This window comes from Gopherus flavomarginatus, chromosome 1 (genome assembly GCF_025201925.1).
Source record: "Gopherus flavomarginatus isolate rGopFla2 chromosome 1, rGopFla2.mat.asm, whole genome shotgun sequence".
NCBI lineage: Eukaryota > Metazoa > Chordata > Testudines > Testudinidae > Gopherus > Gopherus flavomarginatus.
The window spans coordinates 163,527,865-163,555,449 of NC_066617.1; the positions used below are offsets into that span (position 1 = coordinate 163,527,865).

Below are 27,585 nucleotides of genomic sequence, written 5' to 3' on the forward strand. Positions count from 1 at the left end.
CCATCCACAGCCTCAGAAACCACCCTGACATTATCATCAAAGAGGCTGATAAAGGAGGTGCTGTTGTCATCATGAACAGGTCTGACTACCAAAAGGAGGCCGCCAGACAACTCTCCAACACCAAATTCTACAGGCCACTTCCCTCAGATCCCACTGAGGAATACACTAAGAAACTGCAACATCTACTCAAGACACTTCCTACACTAACACCGGAACAAATCAACATACCATTAGAGCCCCAACCAGGGTTATTCTATCTACTACCCAAGATCCACAAACCCAGAAATCCTGGACGCCCCATCATCTCGGGCATTGGCACTCTCACTGAAGGACTTGTCTGGATATGTGGACTCTCTACTCAGACCCTATGCCATCAGCACTCCCAGCTATCTCCGTGACACCACTGATTTCCTGAGGAAACTACAATGCATCGGTGACCTTCCAGAAAACACCATCCTAGCCACCATGGATGTAGAGGCTCTCTACACGAACATCCCACACACAGATGGAATACAAGCTGTCAGGAACAGTATCCCTGATGATGACACAGCACAACTGGCTGCTGAGCTCTGTGCCTTTATCCTCACACACAACTATTTCAAATTTGACGACAATATATATCTCCAGACCAGTGGCACCGCTATGGGCACCCACATGACCCCACAATATGCCAATATTTTATGGCCGACCTGGAACAACGCTTCCTCGGCTCTCGTCCACTCATGCCCCTTCTCTACCTATGCTACATTGATGACATCTTAATCATCTGAACCCATGGGAAGCGGGCTCTGGAACAATTCCACCACGATTTCAACAGCTTCCACCCCACCATCAACCTCAGCCTGGACCAATCTACATGGGAGGTCCACTTCCTAGACACCATGGCGCAAATAAGCGATGGTCACATTAACACCACCCTATACCGAAAACCTACCAACCGCTATGCCTACCTTCATGCCTCCAGCTTCCATCCCAGGCACATCACACGATCCATTGTCTACAGCCAAGCACTGAGGTACAATTAACATCTGGTCTAACCCCTCAGACAGAGACCAACACCTACAAAATCTCCACTAAGCATTCTCAAAACTACAATACCCGCAAGAGGAAATAAGAAAACAGATCAACAGAGCCAGACATGTACCCAGAAGCCTCCTACTGCAAGACAAACCCAAGAAAGAAACCAACAGGACTCCATTGGCCATCACATACAGTCCCCAGCTAAAACCCCTCCAACGCATCATCAGAGATCTACAACCCATCCTGGACAATGATCCCACACTTTCACAGGCCTTGGTGGCAGGCCAGTCCTCGCCCACAGGCAACCTGCCAACCTGAAACATATTCTCACCAGCAACTGCACACCGCACCATAGTAACTCTAGCTCAGGAACCAATCCATGCAACAAACCTCGATGCCAACTCTGCCCACACATCTACACCAGCGACAACATCACAGGACCTAACCAGATCAGCCACACCATCACCGGTTCATTCACCTGCACGTCCACCAATGTAATGTATGCCATCATATGCCAGCAATGCCCCTCTGCTATGTACATCGGCCAAACTGGACAGTCGCTACAGAAAAGGATAAACGGACACAAATCAGATATTAGGAATGGCTAAGGATAAACGGACATAAATCAGATATTAGGAATGGCAATATACAAAAACCTGTAGGAGAACACTTCAACCTCCCTGGCCACACTATAACAGACCTTAAGGTGGCCATCCCGCAGCAAAAAAACTTCAGGACCAGACTTCAAAGAGAAACTGCTGAGCTTCAGTTCATCTGCATATTTGACACCATCAGCTCAGGACTAAACAAAGACTGTGAATGGCTTGCCAACTACAAAACTAGTTTCTCCTCCCTTGGTTTTCACACCTCAACTGCTAGAACAGGGCCTCATCCTCCCTGATTGAACTACCTCATTATCTCTAGCTTGCCTGCATATATATACCTGCCCCTGGAAATTTCCACTACATGCATCTGACCAAGTGGGTATTCACCCACGAAAGCTCATGCTCCAAAACGTCTGTTAGTCTATAAGGTGCCACAGGATTCTTTGCTGCAACTATAGCATTGTTAATATGATACTGTAATAAAATGATAATTTGCACATGCATAACAGCATCATTCTGTGAATCTCGAAGCTCTTCACAAAAATGTAATGAATTAAGCTTTGTCACATCCTTGTGGCTTGAAGTGTTGTTATTCACATCTTACAAACAGGAAAACTGAGGTGCAGAGATGTAAGGGATTTGCTAAAGGTCATATAGGAAGGTAGTAGCAGATCCAGGATTAGAACCCACATCTTATGTCTCCTTTTCTTATGCTTCAAAGTACAATTCTTTTCTAAAACACAACTTTCTAAATATGACATAGTGAAGGTCTGTATTTATTGTCTCTCACTGATTTCCTTATCATCGTGGTTCTCAAACTTTTGTACTGGTGACCCCTTTCACATTGCAAGCTTCTGAGTGTGATTCCCCCCTTATAAATTAAAAACACTGTTTTTATATATTTAACACTATTATAAATGCTGGAGGCTGACAGCTCATGACCCCCTCCGTGTAATAACCTTGTGACCCTCCTGAAGTGTCGCGACCCCCAGTTTGAGAATCCCTTCCTAATCATATATGTTCAGTTTGAAAGTAAAGAGCTGTTCTTCTTTGAATGATTGTACATGTCCATTCCACTTCAGGTGTGTTCATGCCCAGTGCACTAGTGTTGGAGATTTTCCCTTAGGAGGTACCTGTCAAGTGGCACATGTGCCCTCTGCTGCCTCATGCCGCTGTGCGATGGTATAGTTGGCATGCATTAACAGTTGATAGTTTGTAGTCTTACTGTAGTTTTCTGCTAGTAGGGTTCTTGTTTTATTAGTGTACTTACTGTACACTTCTGTTCCCGCTGGTTTGGGATATTGACATCCAGTGCTGTTGCATACTTCAGTCCCCAAGCTTCAAACTACATTGGATGCAAGGTGCTGGTCAGTGCCCTCATTCCAGGTTTGTAAAGTGCCTAGGAGAAACTCACATCATGGACAGGTGCCAAATTTGTAGGGACTTTAAGCCCCAAACTAAAAAAGATAGGGAGATCACACTAAAGCACCTTCTTATGGAGGCTGCTCTGCTCCCACCCTCAGAGCATTCCGGTTTGGGGAGGGCACCAAGCACCTCTACTTCTATTACAAGTGCTACTCCTGTCATGGTAGAGTCCTGTCTCCAATCTTCTTCTCCAGTACCGAAGAAGAAGCACCTGAAGACTGCATTGAGGGACCTATCATCCAGAAGATTGAGTTCTCCAGCACCAAAGTCCAGGAAAAAAGCTGGGAGGAATGTAGAGTGTAATCTTGCTGAAGCAGTCCCTGGTACAGATAGCACCTTAGGCAGGGTCATTGACTTCAATGACCAGTACCAATGAGATGGATCTCTAAGGATGCACTATCCTGTTCAGCAATGCCATCATCTTTGATTCAGAAACAGCTGCTGCAAAGATTCTCCCTGTGCCTTCAACACCTGAGGCATATGCTATGGCGTGCGATCTGCTGAGTCTCTCAGTGCTGGCTTCGCCCATGAGGTTCAAGGAGAGATTAAAAATACTGGGACTTTTCAGCTTGGAAAAGAGAGATAATGTGCCAATAGTGAATAGGAAGGTGTTATTTACTCCTTCACATAATACAAGAACTGGGAGTCACCCAATGAAATTAATAGGCAGCAGGTTTAAAACAAACACGAGGAAGGACTTCTTCACACAATGCACTTTCAGCCTGTCGGACACTCTGCCAAGAAATGTTGTGAAGGCCAAGACCATAGCAGGGTTCAAAAAAGAACTGGGCAAGTTCATGGAGGATAGGTCCATCAGTGGGCTACTAGCCAGGATGGGCTGAGATACATCTCCATGCCTTGAGTGTCCCTAGCCTCTGTTTGCCAGAAGATGGGAATGAGCAGACAAGGGATGGATCACTTGATGATTGACTGTTCTGTTCATTCTCTCTGTAGCACCTGGCATTGGCCACTGTTGGAAGACAGGATACTGGGTTAGATGGACCATTGGTCTGACCCAGTATGGCCGTACTTCTGTTCTTATCTTGCCTGGTACTGACAGATGTTTTCATCGATTTGCTGGCTACCAGAGATCTTCCAACAGTGGCCAATGCCAGGTGCTTCAGAGGGAATGAACAAAATAGACAATAGTCAAGTGATCCATCCCCTGTCGTCCTTTCCCAGCTTCTGGCAAACAGAGGCTAGGGGCACTCAAAACATGGGATTGCATCCCGCTACCCTGGGCACCTCTGGACACTATAGTATCGCCTTCTATGATAACACTGAGAGGCAAGTTGGCAATGATTTCCCTGAAATCATCTTCTCCAGACTCCCAGCACCAAAAAGCATTGCATCTTCCTGGTTGGATGACTCAAGTTTGTCGTCTCAGTTGGACGTTCAGTCTTATGTGTAAAAGCCATATCATGTTAGCCATCACTCTCTTCCACAGGGCTTTCACCCCTGGTATTCAGTAGAGCTTCTGCATTGGACAGCTAGTAGGAAGCCATGATCAGAAAGAAATTGGTCACTTGTGCCATATCGATGGCTGTACTGGAACTTATGAGGGTTTCCTCCAGTCTCCAGATCCTGATCCTATCCTCTCCTTCTACATCCTCCACTAGACATCATGAAGCTGCATTGCAAGAGCTTCAAGAAGTTGCTCCCAGTACTGAGTTTGATACCAGTCATAGGTATTCTGCCTCAGTGAATCTCCCTTTGGAGAAATTGAGGGAAGCTCCACCTCAGCCAGCCTTTGGTTCCTCCTTCTCATCATTTGAGAAGGCAATGTCTGGTGTTTCCTTTCCTCACCTGAATGGTTACAAAGCTCAGTAGGATATCTTAAAGAGGGTGGCGTCCTTCCTAGATATACAGGTGGAAGTAGTTCAGAAGAACTCACACAGATTGGTTGATATATTGGGATCTGTGGGCCTTCTCAAGTGCCACTCCTCATAAATGAGGCTACTCGGGATCAGAGCCCACAAAAGTATTGTGGCAAACACTATCTTCCCTGCCTCCTACAGCTAAAAGGACTGAGCAGAGATCCCCTCACTGGGGTCTGAACATTATTACACGCAAAAGAGAATGCTAGGGTCAGCAGGCATCTGCCCGAAATCAAAAGATGGAAAGAAGCTTGAGGGTTTTTTTGACAGAAAAACATTTTTGACAGCTGGACTACAACTCTGGAATTCTAATCAGCAAGCATTGCTAGGACATTATGATTTCTCCTTCTGGGACACAATGTTTTATTATTTATAATTTTTTATAATTTTTCCAAATACAACAAATATACCAAAATACCAGATTCATCGTAATACATAAAGGAACTAGAGAGGGTTAGGATAAAGAGAGGGGAGGAGAAGCAATATCGCTGTCTTCAGGATCTCCTTTAATCATAGACCTCTAAAAAGTCAGTCCAAATTGCTATGAATTTTTAGGGCAATTCCTTTCTGCAGAATGCCAGCCATTCATTAGCTGCAAGGTCAGCCATATCACTGATCGAGACATCAATATTTGGTGGAGATTGACTTTTCCATTTTTGCAGATTTAATTTTGTAGTGACCAAAGCTGTTCACTGGAACCACACCGCCTTGTTACTAGGTAATCTCTGGGACAATGTTGTAAAATTTACCAAGAAGTTGCTAGAGGAGGCAAGACAAGAATTTATCATAGTAGTGGACAAGAGAAAGATGGTGGCTAGGACCTTGCTTCAGGCTGCGTTGAATGGTGCAGATTCTGGTGCCAAAGCCATGGTATTGGCCATTACAATGCCTAGATGTTTGTCACTACAGTTATCAGGTCTTCCTCAGGAGGTCCAACAAACCATTCAGGATCTCTCTTTTGAGAGATCGATTCCTTTTTCACAGCAGACTGATGACAAGCTTCATAGTCTTAAAGACTCTAGTGCTACACTCAAGTCTTTGGTTATTTACACTCCTTTCACAAAGAAGAATCAGCTCCATCCACAACTGTCCTGCCATTATGCTTCCTTTTCACCTTCCCACCAGGACCAATCTAAGAGGAAAGGGGAAGGTCACAGAAGGAGACTACCATCGCCTCCTTTTTCATCTACCGCATGCTCATTCAGACTGGGAAAACGAAGGAATTAGTTTTAGGTTCTTGTCAAGGGAATCTTTCCAGATTGCAGTTTGCCAGCCTCTCCCTACCCCTGTTTTTTTCTGACAGGCTATCCCGTTTCCTAAGTGCTTGAACCCATGTCTCTACAGACCAATGGGTCTTAAGCATGGTGGAAACAGGATACAGGCTTCAGTTTATTTCTACCCCTATCTTGTCCCCCTTCCCCATCCCTTGTCAGGGACCGCTCTCATGAGAAAGTTCTCCTTCAAGAGGTACAATCTCTCCTCCTGTTGGGAGCCACAGAGGAAGTTCCTCCTCTGCACAGAGGAAAGGGATTTTATTCTTATTATTTCTTAATTCCATACTGGACCTTCGAGAGCTGAACAAATACATAAAGTTTTTGCATGGTCACTCTGGAATCCATTACCCACCCCCATCCCCAGATCCTGGTGCCCTTGACTTAAAGGACACATTTTCATATAACAATATATCAATGCCACAGGAAATTCCTCAGATTTATGGTCAACCAATCCCACTAGCAATTTGCAGTCCTGCCATTTGGACTATCTACGGCCCCCATGGTGTTCTTACAAAATTAATGGCAGTGGTGGCTTCATTCCTAAGCAAATCAGGAGTTCAGGTGTTTCCATACATGAACGACTTGTTGGTGAGAGGACAATCCAAGAGCTCGGTGATATCCAAGATCCAATCCACCTTTGCTATACTGGGATTGCTGATCAATGGGGAACAGTCAGTCCTCTCACCTGTTCAGAAAACAGAGTTTACAGAGTAAGTCCCTCTTTGATGTTAAACCAATCTCTTCACCTTGCAACTCCATGCCTCATTCTCCTCATCTGTAAGATAGTGATAATCATTACTTTGCTCACAAGAATATGAGGCTTAAAGTTCAGAAAAGTGTCTTGACAAAACCAGTACCTTCTTACTCCACAGACATCCTGCTTTACTGATAAGACTGCACCATTCTTTACTCTTGTTAGCTCTGGAAAACCAATGACTCTGGGAGCAGGTACAGAATGCCATCCTGCCTTATGTATGATCGAAAGAATTGTTACCTATGTTTTGATTTCAGAATCTGGACTCTCAGGATGAGTATGCAGCATGATATTTAGGGGGAAGAAAACATCTCTTAATGTATATTTTGAGACCATTTGATCTGGAGTCACTGAGATACAGTAAATGTGATCCCCACAATGCCATTTTTACAGTCATATACTAGACCCAAACTTTAATCAGTTACAGCTACTTTATTAATTTAAGCCCCAGCCTGTCATAAACAGATAGCTAAGGGTTAATGTCTCTTTCACCTGAAGCACCTGACCAGAGGACCAATCAGGAAACCGGATTTTTTCAACTCTGGGTGGAGGGAAGTTCATGTCATAACCTTAGTCCCAGATTTGGACCTTAGCATCCAAAATATGGGGGTTAGCATGAAAACCTCCAAGCTTTATATAAAAAAGAAAGAAAAATACATACAAATGGTCTCTCTGTATTAAGGTGATAAAATACAGGGTCGATTGCTTAAAAGAATATTGAATAAACAGCCTTATTCAAAAAGAATACAAATCAAAGCACTCCAGCACTTATATTCATGCAAATACCAAAGAAAAGAAACCATATAACTTACTATCTGATCTCTTTGTCCTTACACTTAGAAACAGAAGACTAGAAAGTAGTAACTACTTCTCCAAAGCTCAGAGAAAGCAGGCAGAAGACAAAAGACTCAGACACAAACTTCCCTCCACCCAGAGTTGTAAAGTTAGCATGAAAACCTCCAAGCTTTATATAAAAAAGAAAGAAAAATACATACAAATGGTCTCTCTGTATTAAGGTGATAAAATACAGGGTCAATTGCTTAAAAGAATATTCAATAAACAGCCTTATTCAAAAAGAATACAAATCAAAGCACTCCAGCACTTATATTCATGCAAATACCAAAGAAAAGAAACCATATAACTTACTATCTGATCTCTTTGTCCTTACACTTAGAAACAGAAGACTAGAAAGTAGTAACTACTTCTCCAAAGCTCAGAGAAAGCAGGCAGAAGACAAAAGACTCAGACACAAACTTCCCTCCACCCAGAGTTGAAAAAATCCGGTTTCCTGATTGGTCCTCTGGTCAGGTGCTTCAGGTGAAAGAGACATTAACCCTTAGCTATCTGTTTATGACACAGCCCCACATCAGGGATGATGTGAAATTGCACACTATCAGAATGAGGGTTCAGGGAGGCAGTGCGTCTCAGGGAGGCACATGCCTCCAAGCGGTCTCAGGCACCTAGGGGGAGCAAGGCCACACAACCCCTTCAGAGCCTATGGTGTGTTCTCCGCACTGTGGCCAGCCTGCTCCGCCAACCATTGTGAAGGGATGGGCCATGGCTCTCTTTCTCTTCTCCCCTTTTGTAGCAGCTAATGCTGCTAACATTTCTCACCAAAAGCAATCTATGTCCTCAGTGGAGCACAAAGATTGCAGTTAGGGCCAGTTCCTGCTCAGGGATGGAGGGATAGGATGCTTTTGCACTTTTTCAACAACTTCACTTGTGCATCTTTGCAAACAAACTTCTGATCATAATTCTGGTCCATAACATTTAATTGCTTTGAGATCCATGTGTTGAAAGTACCCGGTACTTTAAATGCTGAATGTTGTTATTGCATTATACTGTATTATGACTGTACAGTACATATATATCTCACATACCAAGAGGTGTCAGGCTGAGGTGCAATGAGACATCTTGGAAAGTTTTAGATCATGTGATTTTGGGTATTGGTCAACCAGAGGAGATATATTGAGATGAATGGATGGAGAAAACAAGAGGAAGAGAGTAAAAGTCAAAATAATGGCATTTGCTAATCTGATGGAGATAAATCCCTCCTGGGATAAGTTTATGGAGGGGATGGTATGATGGGATAGCCTAATTTTGGCAATTAAGTGATCTTTGATTATTAGCAGGTAAATATGCCCGATGGGGTGGGATCTGAGTTACTACAGAGAATTCTTTCCTGAGTGTCTGGCTGGTGAGTCTTGGCCACATGTTCAGGATTTAGCTGATCGCCATATTTGGGGTCGGGAAGGAATTTTCCTCCAGGGAAGATTGGCAGAGCCCTAGAGGTTTTTCACCTTCCTCTGCAGCGTGGGGCATGGGTCACTTGCTAGAGGATTCTCTGAACCTTGAGATCTTTAAACCACGATTTGAGGACTTCAGTAACTCAGACATAGGTTAGGGGTTTGTTACAGGAGTGGGTGGATGAGATTCTGTGGCCTGCATTGTGCAGGTGGTCAGACTAGATGATCATAATGGTCCCTTCTGACCTTGAGTCTATGAGGTGCATCTTTTAAGACCTACTCTGAAGGATCTGTAAGCATTTTCTATGTCCTAGAAAGACCATAGTTTGCGTGACTGAGTAATAGGCTGGCAAATTCCCTGCTTTCCTGTTCACTAAAATCCAACTAGAACTTACAAAACATCTGCCTCCAAAATTAATAAATCCAACCTAGTGCATTCCCCGCACCCCACCCCTGAAGGAGGAACAAGCCAAAATCTAGTAAGTGAAGCAGCTTAAAAGACGCATCTTACCTGTAACTGTAGCACTTTGTGCCATACTGTGAGCTTGCTAGAGCTGGCACATTTTTAATAATACAGATGCATAAATGCAGTCTGCTTGAGACAGAACCATTGCAGCAACCTCTTTGCTGCTGCTTCTTCATTCCAAGGAGTTTTCACTGTGTATAGTTTCCTTAGCAGGGCAACCTTTTATATAAGAACATTGATTTCTTGTGTCAGGAGCAGCAGTGGCCACTATAAAGAAGATTTCCAGATGGTTGTCATTCTATCCTCCTTGTTTTCAGTCATTAATAACTTCCTAAAACCATCACCTTTTGAGCTGAAATTTTACAGACTTGGCCTCTGTTCAAAGGTGATATTTTATATTTGTTTAAAATGTTTTTATTGTTCGAAAGCTTGAGCAAAACTGATCCGGCTGTTCTTAGTGAGTGGAGAGTGTGTGTGGTGGGAGGTGAGGGAGAGAATTACTCCTGTCCCATTTTTTAAAAAAGCCCAGTGACCTTGCAACCTTTTTGAATAGCTTGAGCCATGAAAAGGGCAAAGGTTGTGAAAGAGGAAAATATGGCATGGAAATAGCCTACAGTGAGGAGTAATGCATGGCTTTGTTTCTGGGGAAATTGTTGTTGCTTTGACAGTTAGTCAATGACCATTTGAAAATTAGATACTTGAGCATTGACATATATTTTGTTTCACTAAAGCCTGTGAAGAAAGGGTATGCTCCATACATGCATGTAGCCCACTTGACCTTACAGGTTATTTAGGAGTCCTTGTCTCAGACCGTATGCACCTTACAATGTGTTTTATCTGAGCTCTGCAATTGCCTACCTATTCATCAGATACAGTGTTAAAATTATTTCCATTTGTACTTGGAGCAGAGGGCAATGCGAGGAGTACAAACACTGATCAAAAACAAGAGGAAATACCTGAGTTCCTGTGTGCTAAAATGAGCTCATTAGAATTTCAGAGTAGATCTGCTCTAATGTTTCTATTTTCATTAATTTGTTGTGAATAAAGCAACAAAAATACAACTGAAACAGCCATCTCAAGCTGCTGGGTTTCCCAATACTTGGCAATGTATCATCCAGCAGTAGGTAACAATAATGGGGTTGCCTCTTAAGTTAGTGACTGTGAGAGGTGTACCTGTTAGTAACAAAGTGTGAGTCAGAAACCATGCCATAGTTAAGAGTCTATAATTTTTCCATCTTAAAAATCCAGAGGCCACAACAATGCTGTTTTTCTGACAATTCTAGCTTAGCTAGAAAAGTCTGTGGAAAGCTAAACTTGGCAAATTAGATCTGAGGTCAGGAAAGACTTTCGTTTTACAAATTTAAAGACCAAAATCTGGTTTAGTATTTCCTAAATGTCAGAACAACCCCCTGACTCTGAAACTGACTTGCTGTGGATTCTATTTGTGCTTCTCTAACTAGAAAACAGCCTAATATTTTTGCAATGAAATGCTGTAGTTGTTAGTCATCAATTCAGAGAATTTAGAGATGGAAAAGAGCTATTAGCTCATCTAGTTCTTCCCTCTGCCAAAGCAAGAATGAGCGTCATTCATTTCGATGGCATGTGGAGGGAAGGAGACTTATTAACCTTTAACTAAACTTCCAGTTCATTTTCATAATGTACATTACTTCTCATCCACTGCTCAGCCCTGTGTGGGTATCATTTCAAAGCACCTAACAATATTTCTTAGAAGCATAGGACTTGCTACCATATACCAGATCAGACCATTGGTCCCTTGAGTTTGGTCTACCCTGTCCAGCACCTGACGTTCAAACAAATGTGAAAACCATGTTTAATGCACCTGACCAATTGCACAATGCTCTACCCTAAAAGTCCTTCCTGAGCCCTAAGGTGGAGCCTCTGCAGCATGACATTTGAGTAACTCATCTTAGTTTACATAACTACAATAATACTATTTTCCATAAAATTAGCCAGTTTCCATTGCGGAAGGCCAGTCCGTTGTGGTCCGTCCCTCCTGCTACCATTCTAGCATCACACCTGACTTTCACCCTTCACCTCATGGGTGGCGAACCCACCAGATGGGTCCACATCGCCTGTTGCGTGGAAGGCAGGTACAATATCTCTGGACTGGCAAACCAGGGTAGTGGTCCCGATCTTTTGGAAAGAAGACCAGGCGGTGTGTTCTAACTATAGGGGGATCACACTCCACAGCCTCCCCAGCAAAGCCTATGCCAGGGTGCTGGAGAGGAGGTTATGCCCATTAGTTGAACCCCAGATTCAAGAGGAACAGTGCGGATTCGTTCCTCACCATGGAACAAGGGACCAGCTCTTTGCTCTCTCTCATAGATACTCAAGAGGTCATGGGAGTTTGCTAATCCAGTCTACCTTTGTTTTGTAGACCTGGAGGAGGCATTTGACTGCGTTACCCAAGATGTCTTATGGGAAGTGGTGCGCAAGTATGAGGTGCCGGTGCTGTTTTTGCATGCTATCCGGTCCCTCTATTCTCGGAGTGAGAGTTATGTTCGTATTCTTGGCATTAAGTCAGGTTTGTTCAAGGTGAGCGTTGGACTTCACCAAGGGGATGTGTCTTGTCCTCACTACCATTCCCGATGTTCAAGAACAGGATATCAGTGTGCAGCTGAACTGTGGAGTGCATCCAGTATGGGGACTCAGGGGTGGCATCTGAGCTGTTTGCAGATGATGATGTCCTTCTTGCTTCTTCAGACTGTGATCTCTGACACATACTCAAACATTTCACTGCTGATGTGAAGCAGCTGGGGTAAGAATCAGCGCCTCCAGATCAGAGGTCATGGTCCTCTCCCGGAAGAAAGCATTACTTGCTCTCTCCAGGTGAGGTGGGGAGCAGCTGCCCTTAGTGGACAAGTTCAAGTATCTAGAGGTCTTGTTCATGAGTGATGGCAAGCGGGAGCATGAGATCAATTGGCAGATTGTTTTGGTGGTGACAGTAATGCAGGCGCTGTACCAATCCATGGTGGTGAAACAAGAGCTGAGTTCTCAGATGAAACTCTCAGTTTACAGGTCGCTCTATGTCCCCATACTCACCTATGGTCATGAACTTTGGGTAATGACCGAAAGGATGAGATCACGGATACAAGTGGTGGAAATTAGGTTTCTCCAGAGCGTGGCTGGGCTTGCTTTTCAAGATAGGATGAGGAGCTCGACTATTCAGGAGGGCCTTGGAGAAGAGCCGCTACTCCTCCAGATTGAGAGGAGCCAGTTGAGGTGGTTTGGGCTCCTGATAAGGATGCCCTCTGGGAGGCTTCTGTTGGAACTATACTGGGCATGTTCCACACGGCGGAAGCCCCGAGGCTGACCCAGGACACACTGGAGGGATTATACCACCCAGCTAGGGAATCCTCCAGGAGGCGCTTGAACTTGTTGTGGAGCTAAAGGAGGTCTCATCCTCCCTACTCTCCATGCTGCCGCCATGACCCTCACCAGGAAAAGTGGCATACAGGAAAAAGAAGAAACTTTAAAATGGTCCAGACTTTCTAAATTTTGCCTTTGATGGATTCTTCCCTTCTGAAAATCTCCCCCACCCCACCTACCCCTTCTTGACTTCCTCTTATTCTTACCCCTTTCAATTCTTTCAAAGGTCAAACAGCCTCATGGTGACACTCTGTTCAGTAAAGTAGGGAGAGGATATAGCTCCTTCAACTGAATGGAAAATGTCATTAGAGAAAGCATTACAGAGCCCTTCTCCCACCCCGCAAGAGCTATGTTCCCAGCCTCTGCTGGTCTGGAAACAAAAAAACAAGATCCGATCCTTTTAGTACTCTTCACAGGGGAAAGATGTATTCAAAAGGTTTATAACTTTCCAAGAAATGAGTTCAGAGCCCAGGTTTTCTTCTGCTGCAGTTCGTAATTGTAACTAATATTACTTTGCTCTTCTCTTATGTCTTCCATCTGCAAACCTCAAAGTGCTTCACAGATATTAATGAATTCAGCCTTATAGACCCTGTGTTGGGTAGGCAGGTATTATTTTTCCCATTTTACAGCTGAAAAAACTGAGGCACAGAATGACTTGGACCCCTAGTCAGCAAAATATTTAAGCACACGCTTCTTTTAAGCATGTGCTTCAGTCCTGTTAACTCAAATGGGACTGAAGCAGATGCTTAAAATCAAGCATGTGCTTAAGTGCTTTGCTGAGTAGGAATAGATTGAAACTTGAATTTAAGTGATCTGCTGAAACGGGAACTTGGTGCATAAATTAACTAAATGAGCCTTACAACACCATAGGGTAATAATATTCCTACTTCAGAGATGGGGAAACTAAGACACATTATTTGCCCAGGGTTTTGGAATAAGTTCTGAAAGGTGCTGCCCATGGAATTAAACTTCCTTCTTTTCATTCTCTTTTGAGGTAACATTACTTGCTCATGCCCCATAACTGATCCCTAGAAGATTTAACCAGAATCTTTGGATATTGGATAGAATTTGGAGACATTGAACACACTGTTTCACGGAGACAGTTGCTCTGCCAATTCATACTTTAAAATTATTAATAATTAAAGACATTCTAATGTAAAAATTTGTACCTGCTCAGCAATACACTAGCCTAATATAGAGCAAACACCTACCCATCTGTAGTTAAATCACTTAATCTAGAACTAATCTAACGATCAAACCAGTTTTTTAAATGAAATAGTTATATCACAAGAAATAATTAATAGTTTAAAGTTTAAACCCATAGGGCTAAATTCCGCAGTGATCTAAATGATAGAGTGAGTCGCAAGCTGGACATAAGTGAGTAGAAAAGTAGATGTAAGTGGCAAAATAGTGTGACTTACACTTATTTTCTCCTACCTCTGACTTCATCATCATATACTTTCCTGTCAGCTTCATTTTCTGCTACATGGGCTTTTTGCCCCAGCATGCAAGTCCCACTTGTTTTACGAGAACGTTCAGTGGCAAATTTGAGCAAGTTTACCCTGCTTTGCCACCTGTAGTAGAACCTCAGGGTTCTGTACACCTTGGGAATGGAGGTTATTCATAACTCTGAAATGTTCGTAACTGAACAAAACATTATGGTTGTCCTTTCAAAAGTTTACAACTGAGCATTCACTTCATACAGCTTTGAAACTTTACTATGCAAAAGAAAAATGCTGCTTTCTCTTTATTTTTTTAGTAGTTTGTTTAACATGATATTGTACTGTATTTGCTTCTTTCATTGTTTGTCTCTGCTGCTGCCTGATGGTGTACTTCTGGTTCCAAATGGGATGTGTGGTTGACTGATCAGTTTGTAACTCTGGTATTCATAACTCCAAGGTTCTACTGTACCTCCACTTTGTGACCTGACATTTAACTTGCACCATTACTGACCTTACTAATGCATTTGGCTCAACGGACCTGATTCTGCATTCGGTTACACGATTTATATCCCAAAGTAATTCCATTAACCTAAGCAGAATTGCTCCTGATTCACTCTAATATAAGTGAGAGCAGGATCAGGCTGATATGCTTTGCTGATGGCAGGTTTCAAGCCTTCCAGTTTAGAAAAAATAATGAACCTGTTTGAAAAAACGTAACCTTCTCCCCTCCAACACAACCCAACACAAAACAATATATATAAACCAGTAACATTTTCTTCAGCCTGCATGAAGAAAAAATCTCCATCACAAATCAAAGCAAGACAAAGAGACTGAAACCCACCATCTGACTCCTGGAAATCCAGAGTAGAAAGGGAAGATGCTTAATCCTGTGCCATGCATTTAGTACCCTGCTTGAAGCACTGTGATGTTGCACTTAAAGCTCTAGGGGATCTGGAAAAAAAGTTACAAATGCAACCAAAACTCTCATGAATATGACCCTCTTAAAAGCATATGAGCTGGTCTGCAATGGCCTCAGGAAATCCCCCTGGCTATACAGGTCCTTTTTATCTGCTGCACTGCCTTGACTCAAAGGGAAACCTCACATCACCTCTTTGACCAGAATTGAGCACACATGAAGTCTGCAATGTGGTGCTTTACAATTTTCCTTATTTTCAGTTAATTATTTCCCACGTCCATCCCCAAGAAAGCATGGCCTATGTCTACTTACTGTTCTCTTGCTTCAAGCATATAGAGCCCAATCCTGCAAATACTTGTTATCTGGCATAGTGCTTCCTTTGGAGCCAGATCCTCGGCTGATTTAACTGACATAGCTCCATTGATTTCAATAGAGCTATGCTGATTTTCCCCAGCTGATCATGTGACCCATTGATTGTAAAGGGATTTGACTACTTGTGGTAGTAATACTACAAGTGATTCTTTTTTGTTTGTTTGTTTTTTACAGGCTCAGGACCGTGTGTTTGTGTGTATTATTTACAACAAAGAGCAAATCTGCTTGACTTTTGATTTTGTTTTTCACATTTCATCACAAACTTGAAAATGAGCTGCGTTTGCCAAAGTATTGAGCTGCATTTCACACATTTTTCACTCAGAATGGGCCCCTTGGAAAAATTGACATGTTAAACACAGCAAGAAAATGAATATATTGACATATGGCTCTTCTTCCTGAACTTTGCAAAGAGGTCAGCTAACACACATCTTAAAAGACTAGACTCCCTATTCTATTACTAGCATGGTCTTATGTAATACCCCAGCACTGATGGTACTTTCTCCAATCCCACTAATGCTAGACTCATTAACGGTTTAGGAAGTGGGGTGTTTTGCCCACAGATTATCCTTTAATTGGAGGGGAGGGAGTGTTAAAAAGTTATAAGAAGGAAACATAGGGAAATGTAGACAGTAATATAAATAATTCTTGTGAATCTACTTTTAACCAGATTTTAAAGCACTGGGTTAAATTTGTTTATTGAAAACTTTAAAAGTTTATCTCAGAATGAAGATAAATCCATTCAACCTAAAGCTGTCTTTGAAATTCATAATGTGGAGGTTCATGTTTTCTTTACAAATATAGTTGTTCCATAAAATTCCACAGAAAATTTAAAAAGGAAGAGGCATGAAATCATCTAAAGCAGCAAACATTTTTCAGAGAAATTTCTCAGAAAAATTGTCTTAATTTTGTACAGCTCTAATGTACAATATGTGTATATCCAATTATTTACAGAGTAAATTACATCTGTGTGTATGTGTGTGTATTTATATATCTATATAGGTACATGCATTCTCACATATATCATTTTTAAATTAGTTATCTTTCTGAAGTTTAACTTTATTATAATAATCTTTTCAGTGCCATCATTTGTGGGGAGAAATTCTTTATGATCAAATGTGCTATGCCAGAATTAATGTAACTGCTCTGGAAATTCCCCTAAATATGTTGGGCCAGATTCTCATGTACACTAAGGCCTCTTTACGTTGCTCTTTATTTCCTCTTTAAGACCACTTTACATTGCCAGAGTGATTTAAAGGGGCCTAAGTGTAAATCAGAATCTGGTCCTTATATAATAGAATTGTAAAAAGTTCTACCTTAGCTGCTATAATTATGGCCCCGTCCTATAATTGACTATGCACAGATGGACTCAGCACTGAGCCTAATTCTTAATTACATGAAGGCCCCTTTATGCCTCTCCAGTGCATAACATATTTAAGGTCTCTATATCCTGCTCCCAGCCCCCAGTGTAAGGGATGGGTTGTGGACATGTTAAGGCATGATCAGAATGCACTGCACCAAGGCTATTCTCTACTTCTCTGTGACCCTAAGGAGCTATTGGAAGCAAAGTGTAAAACAGAGCAGCCTTCAATGTGTTTAGTTTAAACTAGGGGCTATGCAGGACCACGTGTGGTCCCAAAATACAACAGGTGAAATCCTGGCCCCAATGAAGACAGTGGGAGTTTTACTACTTATTTCACTGTGGCCAGGATTTCACCCAAGGAAAGCCAAGATGTCTTAAAGTGGTATAATGCCCCCTTAACTCTCCTTTCTTACCTCTGTTCTTGCCAAAAGTATAAATTAACTGAAAATCAGAGAAACAGAGAGAGAGAGAAATTAAGTGACTTGCCCAAGGATAAATAACAAGTCACTATGAGAGAAAAATAAGATCCCAGAAGTGCCTGCCTCAAAGTCCCCTGCAGTGCTGAGACCACTAGACATGCTATCTCTCCCCGTTTTATTAGATTAAAATATTTTGCAAGACAGCTAGGAGCAAGCTTATAAGGGGTGGAGGGTAGTGTGTGGTACCCCCAAACTTGCTGAAAGTTCCAACCTTCTTCTTATGTGTCTGTCCTAACTAAAGATTATTAAAATAACTACAACCTATATTCAGTGGACTAGAGCTGGGAGAGCTAAGGAAAGGTGAGGACACAATGCAGAAAACTCACAAGACCAGTATATAAGGTTTGTGAATGTGTTAGCAGGGGAATGAGTTGCAGGAGACATCTAGAACACATTTCACTTGGGCTTTTAGAAGAATCTGGGACAGGCCTTTCCTTTAAAGTTTCTTGGAGCAACACTCTAATCACCTAACAAGGAAAGTGTGAGTGCAAATTAAGCCTCCTCAGTCACTGAATACCTTGTACTTACTTGTTCATAGAGTCTCTTAAGAAAAATAGAGTTAATATAACATGCTGTGCTGTTTAACCATTTTAATTTTTGATCAGAAATACAGTCTGTTGTACTGGTAATTGTAAATGTATTTTCAAACAACATTTAAAAAGTGGATTATGGGGAGGAGATGGGTAAGGAAGGAAGCTAATGATTTCACTGTCTAAACATCTTCCCATGCCTTATTTGAGGCACAGAGTGCAGTGTTAGGTATCTTTTTCTAATTTTACCCTGAATAGTGACTGTATAAATGGAAACTTACCTAATCTTCCCTGTGTGTGTTGGAGTCCGATCTGGTTATTTTTAATGATGTAAATACGTTTTTACTGCTTTTTGACCCTATACATCTAAGAGGGAGCAGGAATCTATTTCATCTTGTGTCTCATCAGCTAGATTGTTTATGAAGTCTCTATAGGCTGAATTGTTGGAAAGCAATTGAAGCAATAGGACTGCAGAGATGTTGCTGAGGACATAATTTGGTCTTCAGGATTTTATTATTGCTGATCATTTGCAAGAAGGGAAAAAAGACTTGATTCCTAGATCCCTGAGTGAGTTTGCAGTGCTGGCAGTTGGAAAAAGCTTAATTTACCAGTAAAAATAAGCACATTTGATTTGGAGTCACTAAGAGACAATGAACGTGGAGCACTGATTATGCCATTTTAATTGAGTCACTTTTCAGCATAGAAGCCGTCCATAAGATTGGAGAAGATGCAGTAAAAGGCTACCATGGCTATTTTAAGGAATGAAGGGAAATTCCTATGAGGAAATGCTTTGGGAGTTGAACACAACCAGTACCAGATGCTTCAAAAACAGGTGCTAGAAAGCAGATCCAATTATGATACACAAGGGAGTAAGCTTGGGAAGTCTATACATAGGGTAAAAATGTAGGAATGAACCTGTTCATTGTGCACAAGGGTAAATTCCTTGTAATCAGAGACTAAAGTTAAGACGAGAGATTTAGGTTGGATAGCAAGTATGGCATTTTTCACCTTATTGACACGTGGATATGTGTCGAACATAATAGCATGAGCTAGTAGTGATCCTGAATGGATAGGCAAGGTATCTACATGGAGTCTCATAACTTTTTTGGTAATGCCTGTCTGTAGGCAGGGGACTGAGTTTACAGTAGACAGACCTTCATGTCTTCCTGTCCAAAAGGTTCCTGTTGTTTAGAAGTTTATCTCCATCCACACCCTCTCCAACAGGCTGTGCAAAGTTAGACCTCTGCTCTGAATAAAAATCACATTGCATAGACTTAGAGCTCTTTAGATCTGAAACAGTCAATGAAGTCTGAAGGAATAAATTTAAACAAATTGTCCTGAGAGAATATAGTTACACCACTTTTGTCAGGTAGACAGATTTCTTAACCTGCTCATCTTATTTCTTAACTGTCCTTCATTACAAAGCACTTCACGCTTTTTAGAACTAAATTTTCCTCTATACCACACAGACCTGGTGATTTCCCGTTAATGTGAACTGACATGTGAAATGCTAAATGTCATCAGTGGGCTTATAGCAAAAGTTATATTTATTAAATAAATGAACGTTGTCATTTCCAGCTCCCTCCTACCCTTCTATTTTTATTGAGTCCCTCCTTTGGGGTCATCTTTGTAACACATTAGGGAGTTGGCAGGTTTAGAACTGTGCTAATAGCGGCTTTTCCTTGTGTAAATCCTGCCCTTTGCTAACAGGAAACCTACTGGCAGTGTTCATATGTGAATGTCTTTCCTGTGTTATATACTCATTCTATACCTATAGAATGCATATCGTGCATCAGGGCTTTCCAACTTCTTCCCCTGTAGCTTACCTGTTTCCATTAGGATAGAAACAGCAAATACTCCTCAGGCTGATACACTGGGCTTTCATTTCAGTTCTTTGGCTAAAACTCCAAGGCACCCTCAATGATTTATATGAAGGAAGAATGATAGTGATACTGAGAGACGGAAACAAAGAAAGAGGCCATAAGGGTGTAGCTGAATTAATAACTGTGATAAAATCTCCTGAGATGAAGGTGGTGTTCAATTCTAGACTCGTTCTTGGCCTCTTGTATTGATGCTTCATTTCTGCCCTCAGTTATACAAGTGAAATTCTGATTGAAATCAGTGGCTGTGTGACCGATGTAACTCAGGGTAGAATCAGACCCACTGATAGCAGAGCCCTTAGGGCTGCTTTCTGCACTAGGAACTATAGGAGATTCAGGAACCAGTTCATCAGGAGCTTATTGTCTGCTAATGAAATACATGTCCTATAGGAGAAATTCACCTAGGGTGAAATCCTGGACCCACTGAAATCTATGGCAAAATTCCCATAGACTTCAAGAGGCTTGGGATTTCAAGCATAGTATCTAGTACCAAGAAAGTGAACTGAGAAGTCAATTAATCAGGTTCTTCTGATGAATCTTTTGGAAAAAATCTTCAGCCACTTCTGAGAGTGACTTTAGAGAAAAATATGATGATCTATCAATGTTAAAATTCTTACAAACATTTCTTTTAGAAGCTTTGGTGCCTTCATGCTTTGGAGCAGTGACTTGCATTTGGCTGGAAGAGAGAGGGTGTCCTATAGTCAGGGATGTTCCTTTCGTTTTCCCCATGAAAATCCTTCTGAATATGACCAAATTATAAATCTCTGAAATCAGCTATGTGTGCTTGTTCACTAGAGGTTTATTAGAGGCTGACAGCTGGATTATCCGAATATTCCGTTTGAATGGAGCATCCTCCATCCCCACAGAGCTCTGTACTAAGCACACTGAGCATGATGACCCCCATTGAGAGTGATGGACATGGTCAAGCCAAGGGCATTGGACACCAGAAGTGAATGCAAGGAAACTGCCTGTCATGTGCTCTCAGTACTCAATCTGCTGGTGCCCACTTCCCAGGGAGCACGGATGAGAAGTAAAAATCAGACTGATTTGAATAGGGAGGGGCAAGGATGGAGATAGGTTGGACAGGTGGGGGGATAGTAGGACAGGGAATGGGGACAGGCTGGTGCAGGGGGACAGGAGCAGTGGGGAAGGGGACAGACTGAGGGAGGCAAAAGGACGGGGGAATGGGATGGACTTGGTTGGTGGACAGGAGCTGAAGGGGATAGGAGCAGGGAATATGGGGATCCGAAGGGCCCAGGCTGTGGGGTATGTGGTTGGGCACAAGAGCAGTAGGGGGCAAGCTGGGGATGGAGGCAAGAGGGTCTGTAAGCATTAGAGCTCCCTCCCTTCAGAACCTGGAATTGAACCCAGGATTCCTGAGTCGCAGCAGATAGCTGTGAAACCCACTAGCAAAATATCTTTCTCATCCCTCTGTGGTGGCTGGTGCACTTTGAAGATAACAGCATACAACTGCTACCAGTTACTGTGTCAGTTCAAGTGCTAGAGTTTTGTGCTGTAACTCTAAATCTTCCAGTCATGTCAGGGTCAGTATGGTCCCACATGATGGAATGTGATTGTTCAGTGTGCTTTTTTTTACAAAACTAGGAAATTATATTTAAAAAATTCATTAAAATAAGATTAATGTTGCAAAGTCAAGAACTCAAAAGTTATGAAATGCCAGTAATAATGTTGTCTGTGCAACCTTCATTTGGCCCCCTTGTGCCATTATAATATTGCCTAGTGCCATAATGATATTATGTGATTGTCTTTGATTACATGAGTACATACTGTTTGTTCCACTGGACCCCTGACTCAAGTGATCAGGACCTCACTGTATCTCATCAGAAACGTAGCACTTCCGTCCGCACAGAGCCAGTTAGTACCTCATTGGATTATTAGTTCAGTAGTTAGCAGAGAAAAGAACGCTAGTTTGTTTCATGGCCACTTCTAGAAGCTCCTTTTTTTAAATGAAGGATCTTTGCGAGCTCTTGACTGCACTGTATTTCACTGAGATTTTCTTTTGCGCTCCTCCGAAGTGACTTCATTTCTGTAACACAGCTAACGGACATTGTTCACTTCTCTATGGTCAACGTTCTTTGTGTGAGGGAGGCGGACTTGTATGTTTATCAGTCTGTTTTATGCCAGGTGACCTGTTTGCTTCTTTAGTGGATCTGTCTCCCTTTGAACTGGATTAGTTCTTTTGATAATCTGTCCTTAGTCGGTGGACAGCAGCTGATGGGCAGAGCTGGATTTAGGGGTAGGTAGGATATAATCCGGTGCTCTAGGTGACTCTAAGTGACAAATGGCCAACCCACCCTCTTCCTGGAGCACAGGGCAGTGGGTACAATGCTGTTGCCAGCTGTCAACTTTCCACCTGCAGTATGGCATATACATACAGCTAGCACTAAACCTGCTGATAGGTTTGTCACATGTAGAAAAGATAACTCTGAATTAATTTATAGAGCATGCTTCTTTTTAAGCATTATAATATAATATAATAATATAATATAATATAATTAATATAATATACAGTATGAGAGGAGATGCCTACAGCTAGTCTTCCAGATAGACAATCATCTCCTCAGAGTCTTAAGTGTAAAGGATGATCCCTTTTTCTCTCTATCCTGTTCCCACACTTTAGAAATGAACCTGTGTGGCATAACTGTATCTGTGCAAGTGGTGATCTACAGGAGATATTCATAAAGTGGAATTTATGGATTTAGTTCTCCAGCCCTACCCCATTTGGAATATCTAGAACATACCATACCTCCTGCACGTAATACATTTTCAATGTGTGTGTTGGGGGTAGGGAAGCGGGGGGGGAATTCCCACCATTTTGATAAATGGATGTCCTGTGCGCATAGTGTCCTGAGGGTTAAACATCTTCTAGTAGCAGCAATGATGTTACCTGCTTCCCTTTTTTCAGGCAGAAAGGGTGGCTATTCCATACCTGTTAAAAGCAGAGTTTTCAGAAGTGTCATAATTACCTCCCCGTGCCTGCCATGCAGTACTTTCACTGCACTGTTTATCACTACAGTTAATCCATTTTAGCTGCAACTCAGATTGCAACCCAGGGCAGAATGAATAGATTGTTTTGCACCTATTTGTAGTTAGAAATTTTGCCTTTAAGAATACCCTGTGCTATGCTTAGGACTTATCGATCCATAATATCTGGGATTGCCTTTCTATCTACAGCATCCATCCATCTACAATTGGTGTCTGTGTCTGTCAGTGGCATCTGTCTACCCTACCTAGCTGTTGATACCAAAGATATACCCAGATAGAGCATATAGTCTCTGCACCTTAAAAGTCCATCTGATCCATCAGGAAAATTCCTCTGAATAACATTAAGCTCTGGTTTTGAAAACAAAAACAATACCTCTAATAACAAAATCAACCATCCTGCAGGACAGGTAGAATTTGAAGGCTACAGAATTGTGTGTGTTTGTGTCCAGCAATAGAACCTTCCATAGCATGTTAATAAAAAAGAGAGAAGGAATCTTCTAGCTTTTTAGGGAGGGCCTCTGTATAATGTCATTTGTATTTGTACTTTTTGTTCTGTGGTAAGTTTTAATAGTTACCCTTTGAGGATTTTCCAGTCTAGCTTATCAGAATACACCAACAGTCTTTTCTGTAATATTCGCATTTCCCCTTTGGTTCAGCCGAGCCCACTGACAGATCATTCAAATTCAATTGTTTTATGTCTAAGCCGAACAGCTAATTAAAGTAGGGATGATTAACCTGACTGGCAGCGTCGCTCTCTCTCTCTCCTCTCCCTCTCCCTCTCTCTCACTCTCTCGCTTGCTTTCTCTCTCTCTCTCCCTCCCTCCTGTTCCAATCAGTCTTTTTCTCACTCTCTCTCTCTCTCTGTCTTTTGCTCTACTGTTTTTTTTTTCCTCTTTCTCCTAAACGTCGTCTGCTTGCTGATGGCAGAATGGCACTCGGAGATTTGTGCATTGTGTCTGGTTTCCTACGGGCAGGCTGACCCAGTGCCTCTAGGGACTTATCAATAGACCACTCAGAAGAGACAGAGACAGGAGAAAGGAGGAGGGGTGGGGGGGGGAGAGAGAGAGAGAATCAATATCAAGAATAGAAGGAGCTCCGAAGCCATTTTTTTTTTTTAAAGAAGTATCAGGACTTGGGAAGAGGGTGACAAAGAAGGTTTTTCAAAGAGGCAGTGGAGGAGGTTCTAATAAATTTGGAAGGAAACAGTTCCCTGTCTTGGGAAAAAAGGAGAACTCCTGGCTGATTAGCATTCACACCAGGTATGAGATGTTCCCTACCCCTTATCACTGTGTCGCAAGCAAGATGGAAAGCTTTTTTTTTTTTTTTTTGGAGATGGAGCGAGCATTTATTTTGGTATGTTTGTTGTTGGATGGAGGGGGAGAGAATCTGTGGGCATTCATGTGATGGGAGCAGGAAGAATGGAAGCAGGGCAAAAGAGGGGGGTGGGGAGAAGAGTATGGAGTATGTTACTGTGTCTCCTCTCTTTGTGCACTCCTGGGGGGGGTTACCCAAGTTCATTTCCAGCAGGTGGATTTAGACGGGGAGTTACTTAACGCTTGACCGCCAGTTTTGAAAAAAAAAAAAAAAGCTTCCTATATCTATTAAAGGAAGCTCCAATTTTTTCCTTCTCTCTCTCTCTCTCTCTCTCCCTCTCCCCCCCCCTTCCTAACCAGACAGCGGGAGGGTTTCTGGCTCTCAGCCAGCCCAAAAGCCTCTAAGTGTTTTGCACTTGTTTCAGGGAGTCGCTGCCCAGGGATTTTTTCAGCATTTTCACTAGAGAACAAAGAGTTCTTTACAAAGGATAGGGGGAGAGCAAGCTTAACGCCTGAGATATGTTTTTCTATTTTTATTAGGGTGTTTTTTTCCTCCTTAAAGGAAAGTGACAGAAGCAGACCACAGAATATGTGACAGCAACAAAATACATTGAAAGGAGATTCAGTTCCCTTACCCTCGATTTATATTTTAGAATAAATTGAAGGAGAGCTGGAGGGGGGAATGGGATCAAGTGAGTTTAATATGTTGGTCTTTTCTCCATTTTTTTCCAATCTCTCTCTAAAACCAGCCGCTGCTTTGCTGACTTTACCTGGCTTTTTTTTTTCCACCATAAAAGTTATGCTGTGAGCAGCTTGTTTACTTTTTAAAAAAACAAAAGAAAATAACAAACAACGAGTTTCTCACTGGGGAAAGGAGGGAGGAAATGAGGGAGGGTGCAATGGAAAATAAATGAGTGGAGGCAGGAATCTTTCACTTTCTTTCGCTTAGGAAAAAAGTTAGTAATGGCTTGTGGAAGCTGGGTTCCTAAAATACAGATGGGGCACTATGGCATGCATCAATGGCTACAGCTTTTTCCTTGCCATCTTTCTAAAAGAAACCTCTCATTGGCAGCCTCAGATGTTTAGTGAGACTCGGGTTTTTTTGTTTTGTTTTGTTTTGTTTTGTTCCTCCTGCTAGATGGGACCATCTCCAGAGGGGCTACGTTTCATCTACAAACTGTGCTTAGTTCTCTAATGGAGCCACAGATAATGATTGCACAATGGATCTATGTGCGTTATAGGTTTGTGTTTATGTATGTGCATTTTGTGTAATGTGCATATTCTTATGTGCACTTGTACATGTAATATACATAGGCTATCACACATGTAATATACAAGCTAATAGTATATTGTGGTGAAGGAGATGCTTGTATATGAAATGTATGTGTGCATAGTATACAAAATACACTAAATGCCATCCACAGTGCCTCTTGTACATTTGTTCAGATGTTTGAGTACACAGACCGCTGCAAATTTGCAAGCTCAAGGAAATGCTTTTTAAGCTAAACTCTTTCTTCCTTCTTTTATTGATTTATATTTTCCTTGCTTTGTCAAATTTCAGACCCCAAAACGACATACACACCCAAAAAATCATAAATACACAATGTATAGAACTAGATCAAAGGCAGTTCTAACAATTGTTTTTGGATACAAAATATCATTAGTATTATTTTTTTCTTTTATTCGTTCTGCATGCCTCTCTCCCAAGAAGTGATCCTTTATAGCTACATATGTACTGCATACATTTATACAACATTGTTTTTTGGCAACCCTGTGCATTTAATAGGTGCATATTCAGAATGAATGTGTTTACAGAAGATGAAAGGGACAAATTCTTCTCTAAGTACAGAGTGACTTCTTTGCAGTGGAGTTACTCTGGATTTACACTGGTGTAACTGAGGATAGAGCCTTGTCTGAAGTGCCTCATGGACTCCATAGTTGTGTGTGAAATGCCAGAATAATGAGAAGTTGGGAGAAAGTGGTGGACACTGCAAGAAGTTCAGTGGCCTGTTGACAGACAATTAGAAATGTCAAAAATTCCCTTCCTTTTTGTGATGGTGGTGTTTTTTAAGTCCTCATTTCCTTCAGTATTCTGGAGACTTTTCTCACCTTCTGACTTTTCATTGTTTTAATGTTTTCTGTTATTTTTGTCTCTCTCCCCCTCCCCCAGTAAAAATAAAAAAATTACCTAGAAAAGTAAACACAAACATGCTGAGAAGGAACTCGGCTGTTGAAGTTTTCCATAGAAGAGAGATCTCATTTCCCCCCCCCTCAATATTTTTTTCTTTTCTTTTTCTATAACATGCTACATGAGCATTTTGTGTTTGCAACCCCAAAGGTGGTGACAGAAGGAGCAGCGCATGCAGTACTGTAATCTGCATAAGTCCCCCCTCAGTCTCAACTCGAAGGCATCTTCCACCGGCTAGCTCTGTTTCCAGAAGTACAGTGAATGACGATAGCTGTCTTCCTGGGATTCTTCGTGGACCTGACCTGAGAGTAACACATTCACAGTAGAATTGTGAAAAGAGAGAGGGGGGAAAAATAGAAAACAAGGGAAGAAAAGCTCTTTGAGCAGGAACACACTGGCTCTTTCTTCCTGCAGGCAATCTGCTCCTGGCGACGTGTCCTGCACTATCAGATATCATATGACTCCTTATTTGGACTCCCTTTCGTAGAAGGGGCCTGTTAGGATTCTGTTTGTTTTCTTTTTCTTTCATTTCCTTCTCCCTTATTCCCCCCCCCCCATTTTTGTGTGTCTATGTGTATGTTTTCCTTTCATTTTCTCAGGTTTTTGTTCTGATGCTTTATTTAAAGACAAAGCTTTAATTATTTCCAAACGCTGATTATAATCCTCTGCCAAAATTGAACTTCACTGTAGATTATTTTTTTTTAAATACCTCTTTTGGTTTTATTTCTACCATTTATCCCTTATATCTCCGTTACTATTCCTCAGACGTGTGCACTCATTTATATATATATATCTATATACACCTTTTTCTTTTCTACTTTAGTGGGATAAGTTAGGAAGCACCTGTCAGTGTAAGGGAGAGGAGAAACACTGGGCCACTGGTAGCTGATTCAAATCTATGCTGCTAGTTTCACTTCAGTAAACATTTATTTATTTATTTTGTTTGACATCATTTATTTATTGAATCTGAAGGCTTCATAGATCATGAACTGTAGACTGAGCTTTTGTGCGTCTTTATGAGCAACAGTGGAAGTTCAGAAGG

At 41.8% G+C, this 27,585-nt stretch overlaps 1 protein-coding gene across 21 annotated transcripts in view; it reads left to right on the plus strand.

Annotated features, from left to right (window-relative positions):
- ZBTB20 (zinc finger and BTB domain containing 20) overlaps window positions 1-27,585 on the plus strand; it is a 670,053-nt gene that overhangs the window by 519,560 nt on the left and 122,908 nt on the right. The window contains exon 1 of one of the 21 annotated variants that reach the window (XM_050957960.1): window positions 23,990-24,301. The exons of the other annotated variants lie outside the window; for them this stretch is intronic. The gene's annotated coding sequence lies outside the window, so the exon portion shown is untranslated. Of the gene's footprint in view, window positions 1-23,989; window positions 24,302-27,585 lie in introns of those variants that run through there. 21 annotated transcript variants of the gene reach the window in all.